Consider the following 24,717-nt stretch of genomic DNA (forward strand, 5'->3'; position numbering starts at 1 on the left):
GAGCATTTTTTAATTTATCTGTTGGCCATTTGCACGTCTTTCGAGAGACATCTGGTTGAGTCTCTTGCCCATTTTAAAATTGGAGTCTTTGTTTTCTTGTTTTTGAGTAGTTTGAGTTCCTTGTGTATTTTGGATATTAACACCTTATCTAATGTATCATTTGCAAATATTTTCTCCATCTGTGGGTTGCCTCTTTGCTCTATTGTTTCTTTTGTTGTGAAGCAGCTTTTTAGTTTTATGCAATCCCATTTGTTGAGTTTTTTTTTTATTTCATTGCCAAGGCTTAGATTTAAAAAAAAAAAATTATTTAGAGACAGGGTCTTGCTTTCTCAACCAGGCTACAGTGCAGTGGCACAATCGGACCTCACCGCAGCCTTCAACTCCTGGGCTCAAGTGATTCTCCCACGTTAGCCTTCCGGGCAGCTGGAACTAAAGGCTCATGCCACTGTGCCCAGCTAAAAATTGCTTAAATTTGTAAATTTTACACAGATTTTAAAGAAAAATAACCATGACCTAAAATTTTCATATTCTAGGATCTCCAGTGTTGCTCAAAAGGAACATTTCCATAATTTGAACTACCTGCAAAAATATTAACAATTATCATTTAATTTATGAAATCTAACATACTATACTTGAACTTTCAGCTGAGTGAGAAAATGTTAAGTTTACTGTCGATGTTTACACATGGAAATTTAGTTTGCTAAATTTATGAAGTTTTAATTAATGTTATCTTAGTAATGTGTGAATATTTGGAGAATGTCAATTGCCTGAAGGTTTATAAATTTGATTTTAGACGAAGTACAAATAGTGAACATTTTTTTCCTCATACAAAATTTCCCTTGAGCATTAAGTAAATACTCAAAGAAATAGGCATTAAAAAAATTAAGGTTTTCTTAAATGTCTTAAACACTAAAAAAAATGAAATCAATATTGCAATGATTGCAAAACTGATCGGTTCACTTGGTTATAAAAGTATTTGTATGGTGTATTTATTTTTAAATTTTCTTCATTTATATTTCTATTCTTTCTCAGGCTAACCTCTCAAGCTCTTGAAGGTTATAAGAGGGATTGATAGTCTATGATTCAGGTCTTGAGATAAAAGGCACGAACGTCCCTCCCAAGGTGAGTTATTTGAGTCTGTCATCCAATTGGATGAACTTTGTTAATAGTTATACTTCTTACATTGCCTCAGGAACTACAAAATGCTAACGTGTTGACTTTGATCCATAGAGATGTTTTGATTTTTTATGATGTAGATGTTCCTGCAAAATGACTTATCTTTATAGGAAGGATGATAAAAAATCTAATTCCCTGCCGTGTTTTGGGTGTCTTTTTTTTTTTTTAAAGCACAACTTAATAGCTTGTCTTTGCAACTGTTGTTCTGAGTATCTTTTCTTTATCATATATTGTAGGATAAGTTTATTTTGCAGTTACTTGTTTTGCATCATCCTAGTCTTTGTTAAATCTAAAGACCTTGAACAAATTTGGTTTTCTTTCTCATCAACCACTAAGACCCGTAAGATTTTGTCACCTTTATATATCACTACTATAAATAATTATGTTATAACTATGAATAATTGATATCTGATAATTATATGAATAAATAATATATATATCATTCAAAGATAAATTTTTTATTCTTTAGGAATTTTCAAGCTAAAATAACCAAAATAGATTGGAATGTATCTGTAAGTTAATGCTTTTTTTTTAAGCTCTTAATATATTTAGGCCTCAGTTGCTCCCTCAGAGGATTATAATACTTCTTCCCTCTATTGGTTTTTTCTTTTTTGGTTGTTGTAAAAATAACTTGAACTATAGGTTGTGAAGTTTCTTTGTAAATTACTGTCTAAATGATTGTATTTGATATAATGACTATTCTTGATATAGCACACACTGATAATGTAATAAACCAATAAATCTGAGCACATGTGAGTCATAAGGGGTAATTACATCTCTTTTTATCTGTGTGTCTATGGTGAAACATGAATGCAGAAGAGAAAGAGAAGAGGCAATGTTTCTGTCTTAGAATAATAGTTTATCATTGCCCTTAGGATATCCCTAGCAAGTTACAACGAAAGTGAAGACAGGTAACACAGTAAAAAGTGAAATACATTTCAGAGAAGGGAAAACAAGATAAAAATTTGGAGAAAGATGAATTCTCAATAAATATTTATTTCATGAGTGAACAAATTAATTGGATAGGAGAGAGAAAGTCAGCTGCCGTTTTTCTCTTACTATTTATATGGGAAACCTCCGGAAAGATAAGCACCATGAGTTGGTAGAAATGGGAATCTTGGTAAGGAGAGCGTACTTGACTTTGAAAGAGACAAAAAGTATTCTTGCAATGTTTGTAGGTCTGCAGAGAGGAAGACAAATGTAGATCCTTCCCAGAACTATTGATTTTATATTCTTTATCTCTGAATCAGTTGAGCCTCTCATTTTAGTCATTCTCCTCCCTTTTCAAGCTGTTTAAAGTTTGAAATTAGCACCATACATCAGAACAAACTCTCTTGCTAAGTCATAGCTCTCCTTTATGTGTTCAGTGATTGTATTTTTATCCATGAATCACCAGTTCTCTAGATGACATACCTTCCTTCCTCCACTCCTTGCTAAGTAAATTTGTTTATTTCACCATTTGTTCTCTTCACAGTCTAAATGTCAAGCACATTCCCATAATTATTGAGGATTTGTGATTTTTAAATAATGACCCCAAAAGGCTGCTGAGACCTCCCTATCCAAGCACACCTCGTTTAATTGTGCTTTGCTTTATTACCCTTCACAGATATTGCATTTTTTACAAGTTGAAGATTTGTGGCAACTCTTCATTGAGCAAGTCCATCAGTATCATTTTTCTTTCTTTTTTTTTTAAAAAAAAGAAGATGCTTTTCTTTGTATTTTTGCAATATCATTGAATAAAAAGCAGTAGAAACATAACAGTCTTAATATTAAGTTTACAAAGGAATATTTGAACAAAAAATCTGTACACATTATAATTTACAGCAATTTTATGTGGTAAACCCACTGATTGTTAAAAAGTGTTCTTTATAAGTCGCTCTGCTGCATTAAATCTTGGAGTATTATAGATAAAGAATGCACCTAGCTCTATTTACAAATGTTAGCAGCAGAACATACCCAAGTCATACAGCATCAAAGCATGTTACCAGCGGCAAATCCATATGGGTCTTCAGCAGCCTCAATTCCTGCCTCCTCAGAAGAAATAATTCGACTGAGGGGCATGAGGCAGAAGGAGAGACTGAGGCAAGTTTTAGAGTGGGAGTGAAATTTATTATCAAGATTTAGCACAAGAATAAAAGGAAGTAAAGTATACTTGGAAGAAGGCCAAGTGGGCAACTGGAGAGATTAAGTGCGCTGTTTGACCTTTGACTTGGGATTTTCTATGTTGGCATACTTCCCGGGTCTTGCATCTCTTCTCACCTGATTCTTCCCTTGGGGTGTGTTGTCCACATGCACAGTGGCCTGCCAGCACTTGGGAGGTGAGCATGTGCACTGTGTTTATTGGAGTTGTACGCATGTTCAGTTGAGGCATTCTTCCCTTACTAGTTGAATGTCCCTTGGAGGTCATATACCAGTTAAATTCCACCATCTTGTCCCTTAATAAACATGCTTGAGCCCAATCGCCCAACTCCTGGGATCTTATCAGGAAGCTGCTGATCACTAGGCTCAGGTTTTTCTATCTATTGGGAAACTGCCTTTCCCTGGCCCTGGCTATGACTAATTATTATTTTAGAGAGACAGTTAACAACCTCCCTGAGCATCACGTGATGGTCACCTGACATTCCTGGTGTGTGTGCCGGGGGAGGGCCCTCTCCTGTCCTGCTCATGCCTGACTAGCTACCTACTGTAACACAGGTACCAAATGAAGAATGTAAACTTCCATAAAACCCATCAGTTTAACAGCTCAATTTAACATGTTTGTTCAGAGCCCTGTCTGACATATTGATAAAAGGCCAAAAATTAAGTTTCCATAAAGATAGTAAAGGTGTCTGACTCTTGACACTGCTTTGCCAGACACCTGTAAAGAAAGATTACTCTCAGTTGGTCCCATGAATTACATGGTTAAATCCAAAACAACCCATCTGACAAGTGGCAACTTAAAATACTTGTGGAAAATCCATTTCAGTATACTTGTCAGTTTACCTTGGAGCATGGTAGGGGATTAAAGCAAAGTTTGCCACAAGCCTGTGTTAAGTTTGAGCTTCCTTGGATTTAGCCCCATTTACAATTTAAAACATGCAAAATACACTCACTATACATGAAATTAATGTTCCTTAAGAAAATAAGGCTTGACTAACAATTTATTGTGAGATGATGAACTAGCAACAAAGAAGCCCCCAGGTGCAAGTGCGCACACGTGCTTGGCACCTGATCAGCCTTCCACCAGACCTGGGAGGAGCTGTTTCTTTTGGTGGCCGCAGGTGGCACAGTTAGCTTATGACCCAGAAGTCTCTCAAGGGTTCAGCGAAACTTCAAATCAAATTCGTCCTGCACTCCGCAGTCCACGCGTGTAACTTTGATGGGTGCCAGGGCACGTTTCAAAGTCGTCCTGTGAGCTTGGCTGGGGCTCGGGGCTGCTCTCTGCGAATTTGAGGTCAGCCGGGTGGATATCTTGGCAAATCACATCCTCCTTCAGCCGGAGGATCCCAGAAATGCAGAGCCACTTCCAGAGTCTGATTTTCTGGCCACGACTATGCTTCTTAAATGTACTGGGAGTCTGGGTTGAATGCCAGGTGGCAGCATGTGTCTTGGGACGTCTTTAGTGTGGCACCACAGGCAATTGTGTCCGCCTCCTCCTCAGGACGCTCCCCTCTGCAGAAGTCGTCAGCACTGTGGATGCAGGTTCCTTTCCATCAGAACTTCCCGATGAAGATTTTCTCTCTTCCTAAGTCCTGTGTGAGTTTTCTTTTATTTTGCCAGTTCTTTGTCAAACTCTGGTTCTCATTTCATCTTCCACCGCCCTTGTCCCGTCTGAACGCCTAGAATGGAGCTCAGGGCCTTCGGGAGGGGCGAAGCCCTCGGGCTGCAGGCTGCCGGGCCGGGCCCTGGGCTTCCTGAGCCTCTCCCGGGCTGTGTGCACGCGTCCAAGGCGCCACCTTGCGGGGACAGCAGGCGGGGACTTCGCGGGCCCAGTTCCATTTTTCCAACAGCATGTGCTCGCTTTGTCACATTTTGGTAATTCTCACAATATTTCACATTTGCCACCATTATTTTATCTGTGTGATGATGATGTGTGATAATGATCTGTGATCAGTGGTCTTTCATGTTACTATAGTAATTGGGGAACCACGAAGCACGCTCATAGCAGATGGCAAACTTGATTGATAAATGTGTGTGCTCAGACAGCTCCACTCACTGGCTGCTTCTTGTCTTCTCTCTCTCTCTCTCTCTCTCTCTCTCTCCTCGGCCTCCCCATTCCCTGAGACAGAACAATATTGAAATTGGGCCAATTAATAACCCTATAGTGGCCTCTAAGTGTTCAAGTGAAAGGAAGATCTCACCTCTCTCACTTTAATCAAAAGCTAGAACTGATTAAGCTTGCTGAGGAGGGCATGTTGGAAGCCAAGACTGGCCAAAAGCTAGGTCCCTTGCACCAAACAGCCAAATTGTGAATGCAAAAGAAAAATTGCTGAACGAAACTACAAATGCTACTCTAGTGAGCACTAGAATGATAAGAAAGTGAAGCATCCTTATTGCTGATATGGAGAAGGTTTGAGTGTTCTGGAGAGATTATCAAACCAGCCGTAACATTCCCTTCAGCCAAAGTCTAATCCAGAGCAAGGCCCTAACTCTCTTCAATTCTATCAAGGCTGAGAGAGGTGAGGAAGCTACAGCAGAAAAGTTTGAAGCTGCTAGAGGTGGGTCCATGAGGTTTAGGGAAAGAAGCCATCTCTATAACATAAAAGTGCAAGGTGAAGCAGCAGTGCTGAGGGAGAAGCTGCAACAAGCTATCCAGAAGATCCAGTTAAGATCATTGATGAAGGTGGCTACACTAAACAACAAATTTTCAATTTAGAAAAAACAGCCTTCTATTGGAAGAAGATGCCATCTAAAACTTTCAGAATTAGAGAGAAGAAGCCAATGGCTTCAAGGCTCCAAAGGACAGGCTGACTCTCTTGTGAAGGGTTAACACAGCTGGTGACTTTAAGTTGAAGCCAAGTCTCACATATTATTCTGAAAATCCTAGGGCCCTTAAAAATTATGCTAAATCTCTTCTGCTCGTGCTTTATAAGTAGAACAACAATGCTCAGATGACAGCACATCTGTTTATATCATGGTTAACTGAATATTTTAAGCCCACTGTTGAGATCTACTGCTCAGAAAAAAATAGTTCTTTCAAAATATTACTACTGATTGACAGTGCACCTAGTCACTCAAGGGCTCTAAGGGAGATGTACAAGGAGTTTAACATGATTTTCATGCCTGCTAACACAACATCCATTCTGCAGTCCATGGATTCAGGAGTAACTTTGACTCTCCAGTCTTATTTGAGAAATACATTTTGTAAGGCTGTAGCTGCTATAGATAGTGATTCCTGTGCTGTATCTGGGCAAAGTAAATAGAAAACCTTCTGGAAAGGATTCACTATTCTAGGTGCCGTTAAGAACGTTAGTGATTCATGGGAGGAGGTCAAAATATCAACATGAACAGGAGTTTGGGTGTTGAGCCCAACCTTCATGGATGACTTTAAGGGATTTAAGACTTCAATAAAGGAGATAACTATAGATGTGATAGAAATAGAAAGGGAATAGAATTAGAAATGAAGCCTAATGTGACTGAATTGCTACAATCTCATGATAAAACTTGAACAGATGGTGAGTTACTTCTTAAGGATAAGCAAAGAAAGTGGTTTCTTGAGATGGACTTTACTCCTGAGGAAGATGCTGTGAACACTGTAGAAATGATAAAAAAGGATTTAGAATATTACATAAACTTAGTTGATAAAGCAGCAGCAGGTTTTGAGAGGATTGGCTCCAATTTTGAAAGAAGTTATATTGTGGGCCAAATGCTATGAAACAGCATCTCATAATACAGAGAAATCTTTTGTGAAAGGAAGATTGAATCGATGTGGCAAACTTCATTGTTGTTTTGTTTTAAGAATTTGCCATAGCCACCCCATCCTTCAGCAACACCATCCTGATCAGTCAGCAGCCACCAATATTGAGGCAAGACCATCCACCAGCAAAAAGATTACAACTCACTGAAGGCTCAGACAGTTGTCAGCATTTTTTAGCAATAAAATATTTTAAAATTAAGGTATGTATAGTGTTTTTTAAATACATAATGCTACTCCATACTTAACAGACTACAGTATAAAGTAAATATAACTTTTATATGCACTGCGAAACAAAAAAAATTGTGTGACTTTATTGCAGTATTCATTTTATTGAAGTAGTCTGGAATCAAACTCACATATCCCCAAGGTATGCCTATACATTTCTTTTGTTGCAGTGTGATAAATGGTGTCGTTTTTGCAGCAAGTAGCATTTTTGCTTCCTCAGACGGGACCAGAAAGTTCAGAGATTTTTATTAGTTAAGGTAGCAATGTGCCATGCTTCTTTCTTTCTTCATATACTTCCTTTATTTGCTGAAGCCTTTCTTCCAGTAACTTCCTAGAGTATTTGCAAGATACATTTTGTATCTATTTTGCCTTTACACTTGATTATTTGATTGGGTTTAGAATCCTGAGAAAAAGTAAATTTTTCCTTAGAATTTGAAGAGAAGTCTCAGGACAACAGCTTTTCAACAAGTCCAGACAGCAACTTGCTCTGGATTGCAGCCAGAGGAAGAGGGCTCCAGGAACAAGGCTGTTAAGGGAAAATAACAATTGGAAGTGTTTGAGCACTTGGGAAAATTATTGCCTAGACATTTCACAGCTCTGTTAAAGCATTTTGGGAAAAATAAAAGTACACAAATAATTAAACATCTTAAAAAGAGGCAGTTGTTAACTTCAGAGAAAACAAAAGTTTATACAAGAATGAAAACATCACAGTGAAGTTATTTGGCTTAGCAGTGAATAATACTTAGATGGTCAAAATAAGGTAAATATTGATTATGGATTTAATCCAAAACTATATAGCTACATTGGGAGGATGAATAAAAGGGAAATTAGGCCGGGTGCGGTAGCTCACGCCTGTAATCCCAGCACTTTGGGAGGCCAAGGCAGGCGGATCACCTTAGGTCAGGAGTTCGAGACCAGCCTGGCCAACATGGTGAAACCCTGTCTGTACTAAAAATACAAAAATTAGCCGGGTGTGGTGGTGGGCGCCTGTAAATTCCAGCTACTCAGGAGGCTGAGTCAGGAGAATCCCTTGAACCCGGGAGACGGAGGTTGCAGTGAGCCAAGATTGCACCACTGCACTCCAGCCTGGGTGACAGAGGGAGACTCCGTCTCAAAAAAAAAGAAAAAAAAAAAAAAAAAGAAAGGGAGTCAGAGGGCTCAACCACAAAGGGAAGTCTATCGATCCTGTAATGAATCACATAGAGACACTTCTGAGAGTGAAGGGACCACTGGCTATAATTATTCTGAGACAACAGGTACAAATTGGAATTGATGGGCAAACTAGATGTATGGTCACCCAAATTACAGGCATATTATTTTAAATGTAGAGGTAAATGCCAGATGAGACAGGTAATTCAGTTGGAAGTGGCAGTCTCTAGGGAGTGGGATTGATGGTTGGAGAGAGTAAGACAGGAGACTGTTGGTTTTTAACAGAGTCTATTAGTACTATTTGATTTAAAATAATGCTTATGCATTATATTAAAATAAACTTGAAAGTTGACTTTTTAGAACAGATTAGATTAACATTGCCTAATGCTTTTTGATATAAACCAAAATGTTCCTTTTATAGCAAGAGGCCATATAGAAGGACTCCTGGAATACTTACTTCCTATACTATGTATTTGATTCTTTCCCCAATTTAAGAAAGGTGCCACTGGAGGGAGAATAAGTACTAGGTCCTCTTTGTCTCTGAAATAGGGCCTTGGCACAAAGTAGATGCTTATTAGTTATTTGTTAATGAATAAAAGCAACATTCAGTAGCATTTTCAAAGGCAGAAAAACCTTTGAGAAACCAGGTTTATCAGATGATATTTCCAAGTACAGGTGTAATGGCTTACCAGGCTTACCCTGAGTGGAGTTCATCAGAAGGGGGTCCTGCAGGCAAAGTGAAGCAGGGAAACCTTTTTTGTTTTTACAAAATATAGCTCTAGAGCTTAGAGTGTATGATGTTGACTCTCTCGCAGAGATTTCTTTAAGACAATGGTACCTAAAGCAATAATAATTGAACATTCAGAAATATAGCCTGTAATGTGTGCCTTTAGGGATAATGGTATGTTTTTTACTGCTGACTTGATGCTCATTAGTTTGAAACTTCCCTAAATTTTTATTCTCAAAGAAAATTTTAAGCCAAGCATGATGACTCATGCCTATAAATCCAATGACTTGGAAGCCTGAGATGGGATGATTGCTTGAAGCCAGGAGTTCAAGACTAGCCTGGGCAGCATAGTGAGACCCTGTCTCTAAATTTTTTTTTAAAGATTGGTCAGGTGTGGTGACATGCACTTGTATTCCCAGCTGCTTGGGAAGCTGTGGCAGGAGGATCACTTAAGCCCAGGAGTTTGAGGCTGCAGTGAGCTATGATGCCACTATTGTCATCCAGCCTGGGCAACAGGACAAGACTCTGTCTCTTAACAACAACAACAATAACAAAAGAATATTTTATTTTTCATTGTTATTTGAGCAACAAGATGAAGTCATGAAGTCTTGAAGAAAGAAAGAACTGGAAGCATTTTCTTTTGGAAAACATTTTTATAGCCTAATATACTATAGTTTCGAGGAGGGTTTGGATCAGTGATGACCATCATAGGGTGAACAACTTGTTCAGAGTATTTGCAGTAAAATAGGACCAATAGATTGTGAAATTGTAGCTTATTGTATATTAACATGTGTCCTCTAAATTGAAGTTATAATGGAAAAAAATGGGGAGAGAAAGAAAAAAAAAGAATGGAAGCAAAACAGAAACAAGAAAGAAAAGAAGGTAATAACTCAGCAGATCTAGCTATTGGAAACCAGGTCGAACACAGCTTAAATCTCTAACCTTAGGGTTTTGGGTTTTTTTTAGCCTCTTCATTTAGAGCACACCTAAACTTAGGTTTTTTATTTTTTATTTCTTTAAGTAGAATTATCTGTCAAAACAGACACAAGACCCTATTTCAGAGACACAAGAAATACCAAAACCAGCCTTCTTAATTTGAAACCATTTTCCCCTCAATGCTTAAGAGAAAACTTACATCAGGTCCATTTTTCTTAGTAGAGTTATATTGTAAAACTTTTCTTGACCCCCAAGTTCAACCCCTAATATACCAAATTCCAGCCAGGTGCTTCTTCCTTGCACGCTCTGTCACAGTCTTTATCACAATTGCATATTAGTAATTGTTTACTTGCCAGAATTTTTCCTGAATTGCAAGCTCTGGGAAGGGGCCATTCTATTTTGTTCATCATTGAATGCCCTAGGTTCAGTATTTGGGCATAGTGGATGCTCAATCAATATTTACTGAATAAATGAATTGTACTATCCTTTCTTTCTTTCTTTTCTTTTCTTTTTTAAATAGAGACAAGGTCTCACTCTGCTGCCTAGGCTGGAGTGCAGTAGCATGATCATAGCTCACTGCAGCCTTGAACTCCTGGGCTCAAGTGATCCTCTCACCTCAGCCTTTGGAATAGCTGAGGGTACAGGCATGCACCACCATGCCCACTAATTTTTATTTATTTATTTATTTATTTTTGTGGTAGAGACGGGGTCTAGCTATGTTGACCAGGCTGGTCTTGAACTCCAGGCTTCAAGCACTTCTCTCCCTCAGCCTCCCAAAGTGCTGGGATTACAGATGTGTGCTATCGTGGCTGGCCCTATTCTTTTTTACTTTATATCTACAGGAACCTGTCTGGAAACAATGTGCACTCATTGAAAACTTGACTCCAACAATAAATTCTGAATTTGGCAACTGGTCAAAGCTCTCTAGTCCAAAGGGAATAAGACAATGGGTATTGTGACAGCTTACAGGCAACAGAGAGCTTAAGGCAGATCTCAAAAGCAGCTACAGAGGGCCTGGGCCAATTAGACAAAGGAAAAACCTGGGATTGCCATCAGGCTTTGACACTTCTCTTTCTTTTTAGTGACTGTTGGCTCATTCCTTAGCCTGTGAAGCAACTCAGGGGAAGTATAAATTATGGCAAGAAACTATACTCCATCTTTCACCTGGCAACAGGCTTAGTACATCTGGCTTATTTCTGAGCTGTTGTGTGCTGCCTGGATATTGTGATCTCTCTTGTTTTGGACTGTAATAACTCTGAGAGCTTTTCTTTCTCTTTGGGAACAGTTTGGTAGCAATCATTTAAACTAGGCACTGTATTTAATTTATTGGGAACGAAAGTTGTGCCCACAGAGGAAAGGAGTGAAAAGAAGTTAAGCGATGCTCTGAACCAGGGACAAAATCCGTATTATTACATAATGCCGCCCCAGTCCCAGTGAAGTTGATAATTCTGATCACTAATAGTGGACATGCACATTATGGAGCTTTATTTTATTATTTAATTTTGAATTTTGTTTTTGCAGTGGGGATAGACTTGTGCCAGTTAATTAGTGTTCTCTTTTCTAATTCCCTTGTGAGACTTGGCATGCAGCTGAGAGGCAGTCGTTCCTAACCATGAGATAGAAAATGAGTTATCAGCACCTATGTGCATTGAGTACTTCTCTCAGCTTCTGTCATTCCTTCATTCAACAAATATTCATTGAGCACCTATTATGGGGCCAGACATTATTCTAAGTGCTGTGGAAACAACAGTATGTAAAGTAGACATGATGTTCTAGTTGCGGAAGATAGACAATGTACATAATAAATAAGTAAATTATACATGTTCAGAGGTGATTAATGGTATACAAAAGGAAAATCAGGGTAATGGGCATGAGGAGTGTGAGTGGGCAAGGTGGGGAATTGCAATTTTATTTATTAGTTATTATTATTATTTTTTATGGAGTCTCAGTCTGTTGCCCAGACTGGAGTGGAGTGGTACGATCTCTGCTCACTGCAACTTCCATCTCCCAGGTTCAAGCGATTCTCAAGCCTCAAACTCCTGATAGCTGGGACTACAGGCACCTGCCACCACACCCGGCTAATTTTTGTATTTTTAGTAGAGACAGGATTTCACCATGTTGGCCAGGCTGGTCTTGAACCACTGACCTCCAGTGATCTGCCCACCTCGGCCTTCCAAAGTGCTGGGGATTAAAGGCGTGAGCCACCACGCCCAGCCAGGAATTACAATTTTAAATGAGCAAGTCGATGTAGGCCTTATTGAAAGCTGACATTTGAGCAAAGGCTTGAAAGTGATAAGGAAGTCAATTCTGCCAGTATCTGGAAGAAGAGATTCCAGTCATATAGAGACCCTGAGGTGGGACCATGGCCAGCATATCTGAGGAACAACAAGGAGGCTGTGTGGCTATAGTAGAGAGAGCAGGGGGAGAATAGGAGAGGACATCAGCAAAATGATGAAGGCTCAGATGGTACTGGGACATGGAAGCCCCTCTCAGGGTTTTTTCTGAAGGTGAAATGGAGAGCCCTGGAAGTCTGTGGGCAGATGAGTGACCTGATCTGATATGTGTTTCAAAGTCTGGCCACTGCAGTGAGAATGATCCATAGGGAGTGTGGCGGAGATGGCCAGCAGACTGCCAAAATCCACCCTCCTTCCTCCACAGTGGAGAGTTGTCAGTGGAAGCAGCTGGCTAACCAGGGACCACATTTCCTGTCCTCCTCTGCATGCAGGTGTGGTCATGTGACTAGAAGACAGTAGAGTGGCCATTGGCTGAGAAAGGAATGAGTGTGTGGTGGAGAGCTGCTTTGCAGACCTGAACCCAGCCCAGACTGTTACATAAGAAAGGAATAAATTTCTTGTTCTTGAAACTACTGAGATTTGGAGGTACTTTTGTTGTGGAAATCTAGCCTACCCTAACTAAGACAAAGGCCAAGAGTGAAATTTAGAAGATTAATGGGGAGGCTGTTGTAATAGTCTAGGTAAGAAATGGTGGTGGCCTGGAAAAAGGCATTAGCAGTGGAGTAACACAAAATAAAGAGGCTGGACCATGAATATATTTTGAAGGTAGAGCCCATAGACTTTCATGACAAAAAAGGAGAGCTGTTTGACTTTATGGTTTTTGTGCTGATACCTTATAAGGCTGAGGAAGTGAGGTGATGGAACAGGCTTGAAAGGGTCTACTTGGAGTGAGGTTTGGGTTGTGTGCTTTTTAAAAAACGTATAAAGAGGCTGGGCATGGGGGCTCACACCTGTAATCCCAGCACTTTGGGAGGCCGAGGCAGGCGGATCACGAGGTCAGGAGATTGAGACCATCCTGGCGAACACAGTGAAACCCTGTCTCTACTAAAAATACAAAAAAATTAGCCAGGCGTGGTGGCAGGCGCCTATAGTCCCAGCTACTTGGGAGGCTGAGGCAGGAGAATGGCATCAACCCAGGAGGCGGAGCTTGCAGTGAGCTGAGATCACACCACTGCACTACAGCCTGGGCGACAGAGCGAAACTCCGTCAAAAAAAAAAAAAAACAACTTATAAAGAAATGAGTTTTAATTGGCTAACAGTTCTGCAGGCTGTACAGGAAGCATGGCACTGGCATCTGCTCAGCTTCTGGGGAGGCCTCAGGAAGCTTCCAGTCATGGCAGAAGGTGAAGGGGGAGCAGGCATCTCACTTGAGCAGAACAGGTGCAAGAGTGGGGTGTGTTAAATTTGAGATGTTAATTCATCTCCAAGTGAAGATGTTGAATAGATACATGGATATATACATTTGTAGTTTAGGAAGATGTCTTCCCAGGGATGTTAATTTGGAGTGAGTAATGCATGGATTATATTTAAAATCATGGAATTAGATTGGGACTACTGTGGGGATGAGTAAAGTTACAAAATAGGTCAAAAGATTGAGGCCTAGATGACTTCATCTTTAAGAGGTTGGGAAAATAGGGAGAAACCAGCAAAAGTGACTGAATGGGAGCAACCAGTGAGAAAGAATGAAAACCAAGAGAGTGGTGTGCTGGGAAACACTGACCTGTTATACTTAGATGTTCAGGGCCTGCAGCCCAGAGGAAGACTGGAATGGTTCTTTGCCTTTTAGAAGCAGGAGAAATACATATAAACTAGAGACATTATGATGAGAGCAACCCTGGAGGCATAACAGAGGGCCAGGAAGGAGATTTTTATAGCTGAGAATACCCTGGCAGCAGAAATGGTAAGTTGGGAAATATTTGGGTTCTATTTTTTGATAGGGAGGAGAGAAATATATTTTTTGAGCAATGGTGATAATCATTTCTATTTTAGAGAAGGAACTGGGCTGGGTGCAGTGGCTTATGCCTGTAATCCAGCACTTTGGGAGGCCCAGGCAGGTGGATTGCTTGAGCTCAGGAGTTTGAGACCAGCCTGAGCAACATGGTGAAACCCGGTCTCTACAAAAAATTAGCCAGGTGTGGTGATGCATGCCTATGGTCCCAACTACTTAGGGCACTGAGGTGGGAGGATTGCTTAAGCCTGGGAGGTGGAGATTGCAGTGAGCTGAGATTGTGCCACTGCACTCCAGCCTGGGCAACAGAGTAAGACCCCATCTCAAAATAAAATAAAGTAAGATAAAATAAAGAATAGAAAAGGAACTGGTGACAGGAAGGGGGCTAGATTTTGGGGAGAACATAAAAACTTTGTAGGTATTTACAAGACCAGTAAACCAAGCTGGAGATGAGTCAGTCCTCTTAAGTGGCCTTGGGATCAGTGCCCCAGTGACTTTAATCAAGCTGGGATCAAGGGGCTGACTCTGAGTATAAACTTTCTCTCCAAACCTGGTCCTTTACTTGTGTCTTCAGTCTCAGCAAGGACATTATTATCTACTCAGTTGCTCATGCCAGAATCTGCTAGTTATTTTTAAAACCTTCCTCCCCTTCACCCCATGTCCAGTCATTCACCAATTGCTGTCGATTTTGGCCTCCTAAATATCTCTCAAATTTGTCTACTCCCCTCCACAGCTGATATGGTTTGGCTCCATGTCCCTATCCAAATCTCATCTTGAATTGTAATTCCCACATGTTGAGAGAGGGACCTGTAATCCCACATGTCAAGGGAGGGAGGTGATGGGGCGCTTTCCCTCATGCCGTTCTTGTGATAGTGAATGAGTTCTCATGAGATCTGATGGTTTTATAAGTGTTTGGAAGTTCCTCCCTCACTTCTCTCTCTCCTGCCACATTGTAAAGAAGGCACTTGCTTCCCCTTCACTTTCTGCCGTGATTGTAAGTTTCCCAAGGCCTCCCCTGCCATGTGGAACTGTGAGTCATTTAAACCCCTTTCCTGCATAAATTACCCAATCTCAGGTATTTCTTTATAGCAGTGTGAAAACGGACTAATACAACAGCTCTACTCACCTAAGCCACTCCAATAGGTTCCTGACTGGCCTCTTCAAAACAGTCCCTGAAGCCCTCCTCTAGTCATAGACCACAATGGAGGCAGTGGGAGCTTTTAAAATAGAAATCTTATCATCTCACTTCCATATTTTCCCTTTCTCCTGGATTAAAATCCTGAGGCTGGCCTTCAAGGCTCTGCATGTTCTGATTTCTACATACTTCACCAGCTGTGCACAAAGAAATATCATTTGCTGAATGAATGAATAAACCAGTAGACTAAGACACAGCCTCACTTTGGGTAAGTCACATAAATATTCTAAGCCTCATTTTCCTCATTTGTAAAATGAAAATTATTATTTTCCTCACTGGGATTTGCTAAGTTAAACAATAAGATACCACATTAATAAAATGTGAGTGTTTAGCATTGCATACTATAATTGATCATTGCAAATATGCCAAATCAGCACTTAGCACAGAACCTGATAAATGCACCCGATACATGTTGTATTGTTCATGATAAATCAGCACTTTGGGGTTCTAATGATCTTAGGTGACTTTTTGTTTCTATCAAATTACCTCCAAAATTCCATACCACCTCATTCGATGCTGAACAGACAGCTGCACGTGGCTATTTTCAGCATCGTATTGCTGCTCAAAAAAATCTTTGTTGTCTCCAATGCCTATGAAATCCAGTTTAAATTCCTGTTTTGCACTCACATTTCCAATTTTGTTCAACATACATCCTATGCTCCTGAGAAATCAACCTCAAACAAAATTTACAGGGTTTCTACAAAATTCCAGGAGCTGTGTTAAGTGCTGGATATTTAAATTTAACCACTGAAGACTTGTATGATGTAGTTTCACCACTGAAGTGCTATTTCATTTAAAGAAACAGAGTCTAAGTAGGCCAAAATATCATAAAAAAGGAATTTCACTCTTTAGTAAAGTCTCTCAAAGGATATCAACAGGAATCGTGGCCCTAGAAACACCGCCCAGCACCTGTGACAGCCATAGAGCTACACTGCTAAGATCTCCCTTTGAGAAGTGAAGCCAGCTGGACTTCCTGGGTCAAGGCGGGGACTTGGAGAACTTTTCTTACAAGAGGTTTGTAAAATGCACCAATCAGTGCTCTGTAAAAATGCACCAATCGGCGCTTTGTAACTAGCTAGAGGTTTGTAAAATGCACCAATCAGTGCTCTGTAAAAACACCAATTAGCGCTCTGTAGCTAGCTAGAGGTTTGTAAAATGGACCAATCAGCACACTGTAAAATGAACCAATCAGTGCTCTGTAAAATGGACCAATCAGCAGGACATGGGCGGGGACAAATAAGGGAATAAAAGCTGGCCACCCCAGCCTGCAGCAGCAACCTGCTTGGGTCACTTTCTACGCTGTGGAAGCTTTGTTCTTTTGCTCTTCACAATAAATCTTGCTGCTGCTCACTGCTGCTCACAATAAATCAGCTGTGCCACCTTTAAGAGCTGTAACACTCACTGCAAAGGTCTGCAGCTTCATTCTTGAAGTCGGTGAGACCAGGAACACACCAGAAAGAACCAATTCCGGACACATCTTGATCTAAATCCATCTATGTGTCTATCTATCTATATATCTACCTATCTGCTATCTATCATGATCCAAATAAGATTACTATTATTAGACAACTAAAATGAACTTAATCACATACCATCTGTCTTTGATATCATCTTTAAAAATCACACCTAATTTTTTAGGAAGAGAATAACATATGCACTACTGTTTTATATAACAATTTTTAGGAATATAAGCACTTTTTGTATGGTTGAGCTCATTCATAAGAAGTATTTAAGCTTGTTTTGAAACAATAATCCCATGTAAACTAACAATATATTATATAGTAATATGTAGAATTTGTAAAGAGAAACATACAATTTAATGAACTCTATTTCCTGCCTCCTTCCCAAATATATTTTATTTGATTTTAATTGGAATCAGGCCAATTACTAATGAGGTTGATTATCTTTTTATATGTTTATTGTCTATATTGTTTCTTCTCTGTAAAATACTAATTCCTGTCTTTCCTCATTTTCCTATGAAATTATCATTTATTTAAGAAGTTTTTTTTTTTTTAAACATATTCTGGATTATACTCCTTTGTTGTTAAATGCATCACAAATACTTCTCTGAATATGTGTCCTATCTTTTTACATTTTTAGGGCATCCTCCAAGTTTTCCTGGGAATATTAGAAGAGGGAAGTTAGAAGGATGAACTATAGCTCCTGTTTCTGTAATTGGTCTCAGGGTCACACTTCATACTCATCCTCTTTTTCCCCATTATCCATTCTAAATCCCTACCCCCCAACTTCAGCTATCACCTCATCAAGGCATGGTGGATTACATGGTGGTGTTTCCCAAACCTTCATTCCGAGGGGTCTGAGCGCTTGGTTTATCATATCTTTCTCAGGCTGGGGTTGCTATAAAGTCCACAGTTACAACTGGGCAAGAGAATAGCAGGAGGTGTCCCGGTGGATCATTTGGGTTCACACATATTCCTCTCTGCCTGCATTGTGTAAAATCAGCCTGACCTTCTCTTGCTAATGGGAGTCAGTTGCCCCTGACAAGATGGGGACTCCTCTTCTTGCCTGCTGCCCACTGAACACAAAGACTTCCAAGTGAGGTGGCAGCAGCCATAGCTTGCAGTTCAGTGGAAGCCTTACCAAGTCCCCCTGCACAGGGATCCCCTTTTGGGAGCAAGGACCTCCTACCCTGCAAAGCCCAGAATTGTGGGGACAAGAAGCACATAATCCGACAGTAGGTCAATTAAGAATGATGGCAATTGGGACTACTTTTGCTTTCAGCCTTGGTTCCCAGACACATATATTTTTCCTTGAGAGGCCACACTGCCATAGAGTCCTCTATTTAAAACATGTAGGACAGGATAGCACCTATCCTTGCAGAGTATGACCTCTGAGCATTCCAGCTAATCCTTCAGTAGGCTGTTGCAGTCTTTCGTGAAGCAGCTCCTTCTGGATTGTGCCAGAAGTATGTGATATGTATGGATGGATGTGTGTGATCCCACTCCCATACCTCCTGCACTGTGTAGTAAGAGCACTGGTCAGATGCTCTTTGTGTGGGATCCCAGAGCACCAATGTTGAAATCCTTAGCAATTAGGTTAACTACCTTGTGCCAGGGATTATTGTGCCTGATGTTTCCCTCATGACTGGGTCCTCCTTGCCAGCTGGGTGGTGCGTGAACCAGTCCCAAGCCCCATCTTACTGACTCTTGTCTTGGACCACTCCTGGTAGCAAGTTTGCATCCTCTGAGGAGCAGACCCCAAAGTGGGATTTGATATGCAAGAGGCATTCAAAATGCCTATGAAGGATAAAGGAGGAGGGAGCAGGAAGAGGCAGAAGAGTCTTTAGACCATTTGCAGGTCTAATATCTGGGAAAGGAGAGAAGGAAGGAAAATAGGGAGAAAATTAGCCTCAGTGCACTCCCCCTAGCACCCCTACCTAGGCCATTCACTGGCTGAGTGCAACCCAGAGTAAGCTTGGCCTCAGTGTGAACACTGTGTTGAATCCCACATGGCAGCCAGAGGCTGTCAGTCAACTCTCTTCCCCACAGCATCTTCTGCTGAAGGTGTGTCCAGAGTTGGTTCCTTCCAGTGGGTTCATGGTCTCGCTGACTTCAAGAACGAAGCCACAGACCTTCACGGTGAGTGTTACAGCTCTTAAAGGTGGCCCGGACCCAAAGAGTGAGCAGCAGCAAGATTTATTTTGAAGAGTGAAAGAACAAAGCTTCCACAGCATGGAAAGGGACCCGAGTGTGTTGCCACTGCTGGCTAGAGTGGCCAGCTTTTATTCCCGTATTTGTCCCCACCCATGTCCTGCTGATTGGTCCATTTTACAGAGCGCTGATTGGTCCATTTTACAGAGTGCCGATTGGTCCATTTTACAGTGTGCTGATTGGTCCATTTTACAAACCTCTAGCTAGCTACAGAGCACCGATTGGTGCATTTTTACAGAGCACTGATTGGAGCATTTTACAAACCTCTTGTAAGAAAAGTTCTCCAAGTCCCCTCTTCAAGGAGAACTACAAACCACTGCTCAAGGAAATAAAACAGGACACAAACAAATGGAAGAATATTCCATGCTCATGGATAGGAAGACTCAATATCGAGAAAATGGCCATATTGGCCAAAGTAATTTATAGATTTAATGCCATCCCTATCAAGCTACCAATGACTTTCTTCACAGAATTGGAAAAAACTACTTTAAAGTTCATATGGAAACAAAAAAGACCTTGCATTGCCAAGACAATCCTAAGCAAAAAGAACAAAGCTGGAGGGATCATGCTACCTGATTTCAAACTGCACTACAAGGCCACAGTAACCAAAACAGCATGGTACTGGTACCAAAACAGAGATATAGACCAATGGAACAGAACAGAGGCCCAGAAAAAAACACCACACATCTACAACCCTCTGATCTTTGACAAACCTGACAAAAACAAGAAATGGGCAAAGGATTCTCTATTTCATAAATGGTGCTAGGAAAACTGGCTAGCCATATGTAGAAAGCTGAAACTGGATCCCTTCCTTACAACTTATACAAAAATTAATTCAAGATGGATTAAAGACTTAAATGTTAGACCTAAAACCATAAAAACCCTAGAAGAAAACCTGGAGAGTACCATTCAGGACATAGGCATGGGCAAAGACCTCATGACTAAAACACCAAAAGCAATGGCAACAAAAGCCAAAATAGAGAAATGGGGTATAATTAAACTAAAGAGCTTCTGCACAGCAAAAGAAACTACCATCAGAGTGAACAGGCAACCTACAGAATGGGAGAAAATGTTTGCAATCTACCCATCTGACAAAGGGCTAATATCCAGAATATACAAAGAATTCAAACAAAATTACAAGAAAAAAACAACCGCATCAAAAAGTGGGCAAAGGATATGAAAAGACACTTCTCAAAAGAAGACATCTATGCAGCCAACAGACACATGAAAAAATGCTCATCGTCACTGGTCATCAGAGAAATGCAAATCAAAACCACAATGAGATACCATCTCACACCAGTTAGAATGGCAATCATCAAAAAGTCAGGAAACAACAGATGCAGGAGAGAATGTAGAGAAATTGGAACACTTTTACACTGTTGGTGGAAGTGTAAATTAGTTCAACCATTGTGGAAGACAGTGTGGCAATTCCTCAAGGATCTAGAACTAGAATTACCACTTGACCCAGCAATCCCATTACTGGGTATATACCCAAAGGGTTATAAATCATGCTACTATAAAGACACATGCACATGTTTGTTTATTGCGGCACTGTTCACAATAGCAAAGACTTGGAACCAACCCAAATGTCCATCAATGATAGACTGGATTAAGCAAATGTGGCACATATACACCATGGAATACTATGCAGCCATGAAAAAGGATGAGTTCATGTCCTTTGCAGGGACATGGATGAAGCTGGAAACCATCATTCTCAGCAAACTGTCACAAGGACAGAAAACCAAACACTGCATGTTCTCACTCATAGATGGGAATTGAACAATGAGATCACTTGGGCACAGGGTGGGGAACATCACACACTGGGGCCTGTTGCGGGGGTGGGGAGCTGGGGGAGGGATAGGAGAAATCCTTAATGTAAATGATGAGTTGATGGGTACAGCAAACCAAGATGGCACATGTATACCTAGGTATCAAACCCACACGTTGTGCACATGTACCCTAGATCTTAAAGTATAATAATAAAAATAAATAAATAAAAGTTCTCCTAGTCCCCACTCAACCCAGGAAGTCCAGCTGGCTTCACCTCTCAAAAAGACACTGGTGAAGTTACCCTTGGTTTTTGTGTTTATTTTTAAAAGCAGACTAGCTTTTAGAGCACTTTTAGGCTCTCAGAAATATTGAGCAAAAGGTAAAGGGACTTCCAATATACTTTCTGCCCCCATATATGCATAGCCTTCCCAATTGTCAACATCCCACGGCATAGGGGTACATTCGTTACAATTGATAAGACTACATTGACACATCAATATCGTCCTGAAGCGATCCGTTTGTAGTTCATAAGCATGATGATTTGGTGTTCACGTGCATGTGTGGGATGTGCCGCCCCCAAACCTTGTTAGGACATTGGCACATTTCCCATCTGACATGAAGAAATATACATAGCACTCAAAATCCATAATTTACATTAGAGTTCCCGTTGGTTTTGTACATTCTAAGGGCTGGGACAAATGTATAATGACATGTATTCACCATTATAGAATCATTACAGAGTAGATTCACTGCCCTAAAAATCCTCTGTGCTCTGCCTATTCATCCCTCCCTCTCTCCTAACCCCTGGCAACCACTGATCGTTTTGCTATCTTCATAGTTTTGCCTTTTGCAGAATGTCATATAGTTGGAATTGTACAATATTTAGTCTTTTCAGACTGGTTTCTTTCACTCAGTAAGAGGCATTTGAAGTTCCTCCATGTCCGCTCATGGCTTGATGGCTCATTTCTCTTTAGCACTGAATAATATTCCATTGTCTGGATGTACCACAGTTTATGTATTCATTCATCTACTGAAGGACATCTTGGTTACTTATAAGTTTTGGCAATTATGAACAAAGCTGCTATAAACATCCATGTGTAGTTTTTGTGTGGACATAAGTTTCCAACTCCTTTGGGTAAATACCAAGGAATTGGATGGTATAGTAAGAGTATGTTTAGTCTTGTAAGAACCTTGGTGTATTTTTTAAACAGAAAGCTGGATTTCTCCCCTTTGGCCAAGAATCCTCCATTGGAGCACTTGAAAAGGCATCAGTGACACTTCATAATCAGCCTGCCCATGCTTGATGGCAACCAATATAGGCATTCAGAATTATGTAACCTTTGGTGCAGTGGAGAGGGATGCATCCAGGGATAAGTACACAGATTTCCTGGCACTGAGAGCATGAAAATTGGTTTTATTATTCTTTATACCATATATAAATTACGTATTTTGGTATTGATGAGGAAATATACCATAAAACTAAAAATTTTTTAAGGCTCAAATACAAGGTACTGGTGGCTCTGGGATTATATAATAGTAGTTTACAAACTTTGTATGTTTGTCATGTATTTTCAAAGTTTAGAACTTTTTGCTGTTCACTTAAGCCACTAAATATGTCTGCAAGAATCACACTCCTTAAGTGTAATAGCCTGTTACTGAACCAAACTGGGTCAATTTGCCCATGCGCCATGGAAGGCCAAACACTGAAGCACCAGGCTTTTGTAGAGAGAAGAGTTTATTACAAGCTGCTGAGCAAAGAGACAGGAGTCTGCCTCAAATCTGTCTCCCCAAGTTGGGGGTTAGGGCAGGTCTTATAGGGAGAGGGTATTGAGGCATGCAGTGATTGGATCTTGCAATGAGGTGATGCTGGGAGCTGTGATCTGGCTGGATCTTGCCATGAGGTGATGCCAGGGCGTGATCTGGTTGGATCATGCCATGTGGTATCTGCATTTAATTTGGTACCCATATTCCTTGGTCAGAGCACTTAGGGCCACCTATGGTTGCACACTTGGTTCACCTGGGGATAATCAGGTTATGTAACTTGCACCCATGGCAACTGAAAACCAACTCACCATTTTATTACACAAAGTTCAACCAGATTGGGTTGGTTCTGCAGTTACAGCTTCACAGAATTTGCAAAAGCATCCACAGTAATCACTCTGTTTTCCAAGTCACCCTTTAGCACCCACTGGGTGGTGTTTGACAGAGGTGTCTACCTGACCAGATTTATGCTTCAGTCAAATCTGGACCCTCCTGGAGGACCAGCTCACCCCACAGTGAGCCTCTTCCCTTGCACCAAGTTCTGCTCTCACCTCCTGTGCCCGTGGCTAGCTCAGCCCCATCTGACACATCACTGTGGTGATAGGAAAAATACATTTTACACGTGAGTCAGAATGTCCATATGCCCTGGGAAGTGTTGATGGCACACTGGCTGGAAGCCATTGGCTCATAAACTCATGAGTCACTGCAGCAGCTCCGTGCAGAAAAGTCCACAGTGTGGGAGTGGTGAGGAGAATCTGCTTGAGTGGTATTGCCTAAGCTGGAATTCTGGCTTTGCCATTTACTGGGTGGGTGACCCTGGGCAAGATACTTGACTATGCTTTTGTTTTCTTCTCTGTAAAGTGGTAATAATGTTAGCATACCTACTTCATAGGGTTGTTGTGAAAATTAAATGATTTGGTATATGTAAAATGCTTACAAGGTACCTGGTACCTGATGCTATATGAGTGTTTGATTTTTTTTTTTTGTTTGTTTCTATGGCATTAGAGTAGCTCCATTTAAGTCCAAATGGCAAAACGGATGGGGTCAGAGTTGGGGAGAGGACAAACCTGTTTTTGCTTTTCTATGCCTTGAAGCTGTAATAAAGAATCGGACTCTATTTTGACTGCTGACAGCTCCGGAGCCACACCTCTTCCTCTTCCCCTCTTGCTCCACATCTGAGCAAGCTGAGAAGAAAGCCCACATTCCCCTCACTTGGTGCCCATAGGAAGCTCAATCCACACAGTCCTCTTGTCTTATGCAGGAACCCCTAGCCCAGCCCACTCCCTAAGTACAATAAAGGCCAAGGCTGCTCTCCCCTCCTGGCTCTCCCTCAAGATCCATTTTCAGACCTTCTTGGGAGCCTACTGTGCTGTCCCCAGCAAGCCTCATTATGTAAGAAGTAAACCTCCTCATACCCTTTTGCTTCCTGTGTAGTCAGGATATCCGAAAAAATGTTTGGTGTATGTGTGGGGTGTCCCACCTCCGTGTGGTGACCATAGCAGAGAGGCATGGGGCTGGGAGACAGGGAGGGCAGAAAGCTACTCTTTCTCTTTCCTCACCTTTCACCGTAGGAAATGAATTCCCAGTCTCCAGAGTAAAGACGTTAGGATCCATAGCATTGAGGGAAGAGAACTGCATTTCATACTTCCTTTAAGTAAGGCTCTTGCACTGCCCTAATGCAATGTCCATGTGGTTACACAAGAGACTACCCAAGCATTTAAGAGTGTAGCATTCCTTTTGTTTTTACAGAAGCCATTAGAATCTTATTTCTTCACAGAGCTAAAAAAGAATGGAAAATAGAAAATAAAAGAAATACAGCAGGTCCTCAAATAGCATTCAACATCGTTTCATTATAACATTGATGAGAAAAAAATCAATTCCTGCCAGAACCACTGTCTGTGTGGAGTTTGCACAGACTCTCCCTGTCTGTGTGGGCATTCTCCAGGCATTCAAGTTTCTTCCTACATCT

At 40.8% G+C, this 24,717-nt stretch overlaps 1 protein-coding gene and 1 non-coding gene across 5 annotated transcripts in view; both read left to right on the forward strand.

Moving 5' to 3' along the window:
* The window catches only part of PDK1 (pyruvate dehydrogenase kinase 1), a 169,147-nt gene that overhangs the window by 114,143 nt on the left and 30,287 nt on the right, over window positions 1–24,717 (forward strand). For 2 of the 4 annotated variants that reach the window (XR_008546826.2, XR_008546834.2), the window contains one exon: window positions 1,033–1,937. The gene's annotated coding sequence lies outside the window, so the exon portion shown is untranslated. Of the gene's footprint in view, window positions 1–1,032; window positions 1,938–24,717 lie in introns of those variants that run through there. The other 2 variants (XR_010150140.1, XR_001716307.3) reach the window with 2 other exon arrangements.
* On the forward strand, window positions 21,500–21,603 carry LOC112208508 (small nucleolar RNA U13). Its single transcript, XR_002942985.1, has one exon. It is a non-coding gene; the product is annotated as a small nucleolar RNA U13 (small nucleolar RNA).

The sequence above is a fragment of the Pan troglodytes genome, chromosome 13 (assembly GCF_028858775.2).
Source record: "Pan troglodytes isolate AG18354 chromosome 13, NHGRI_mPanTro3-v2.0_pri, whole genome shotgun sequence".
Lineage (NCBI taxonomy): Eukaryota > Metazoa > Chordata > Mammalia > Primates > Hominidae > Pan > Pan troglodytes.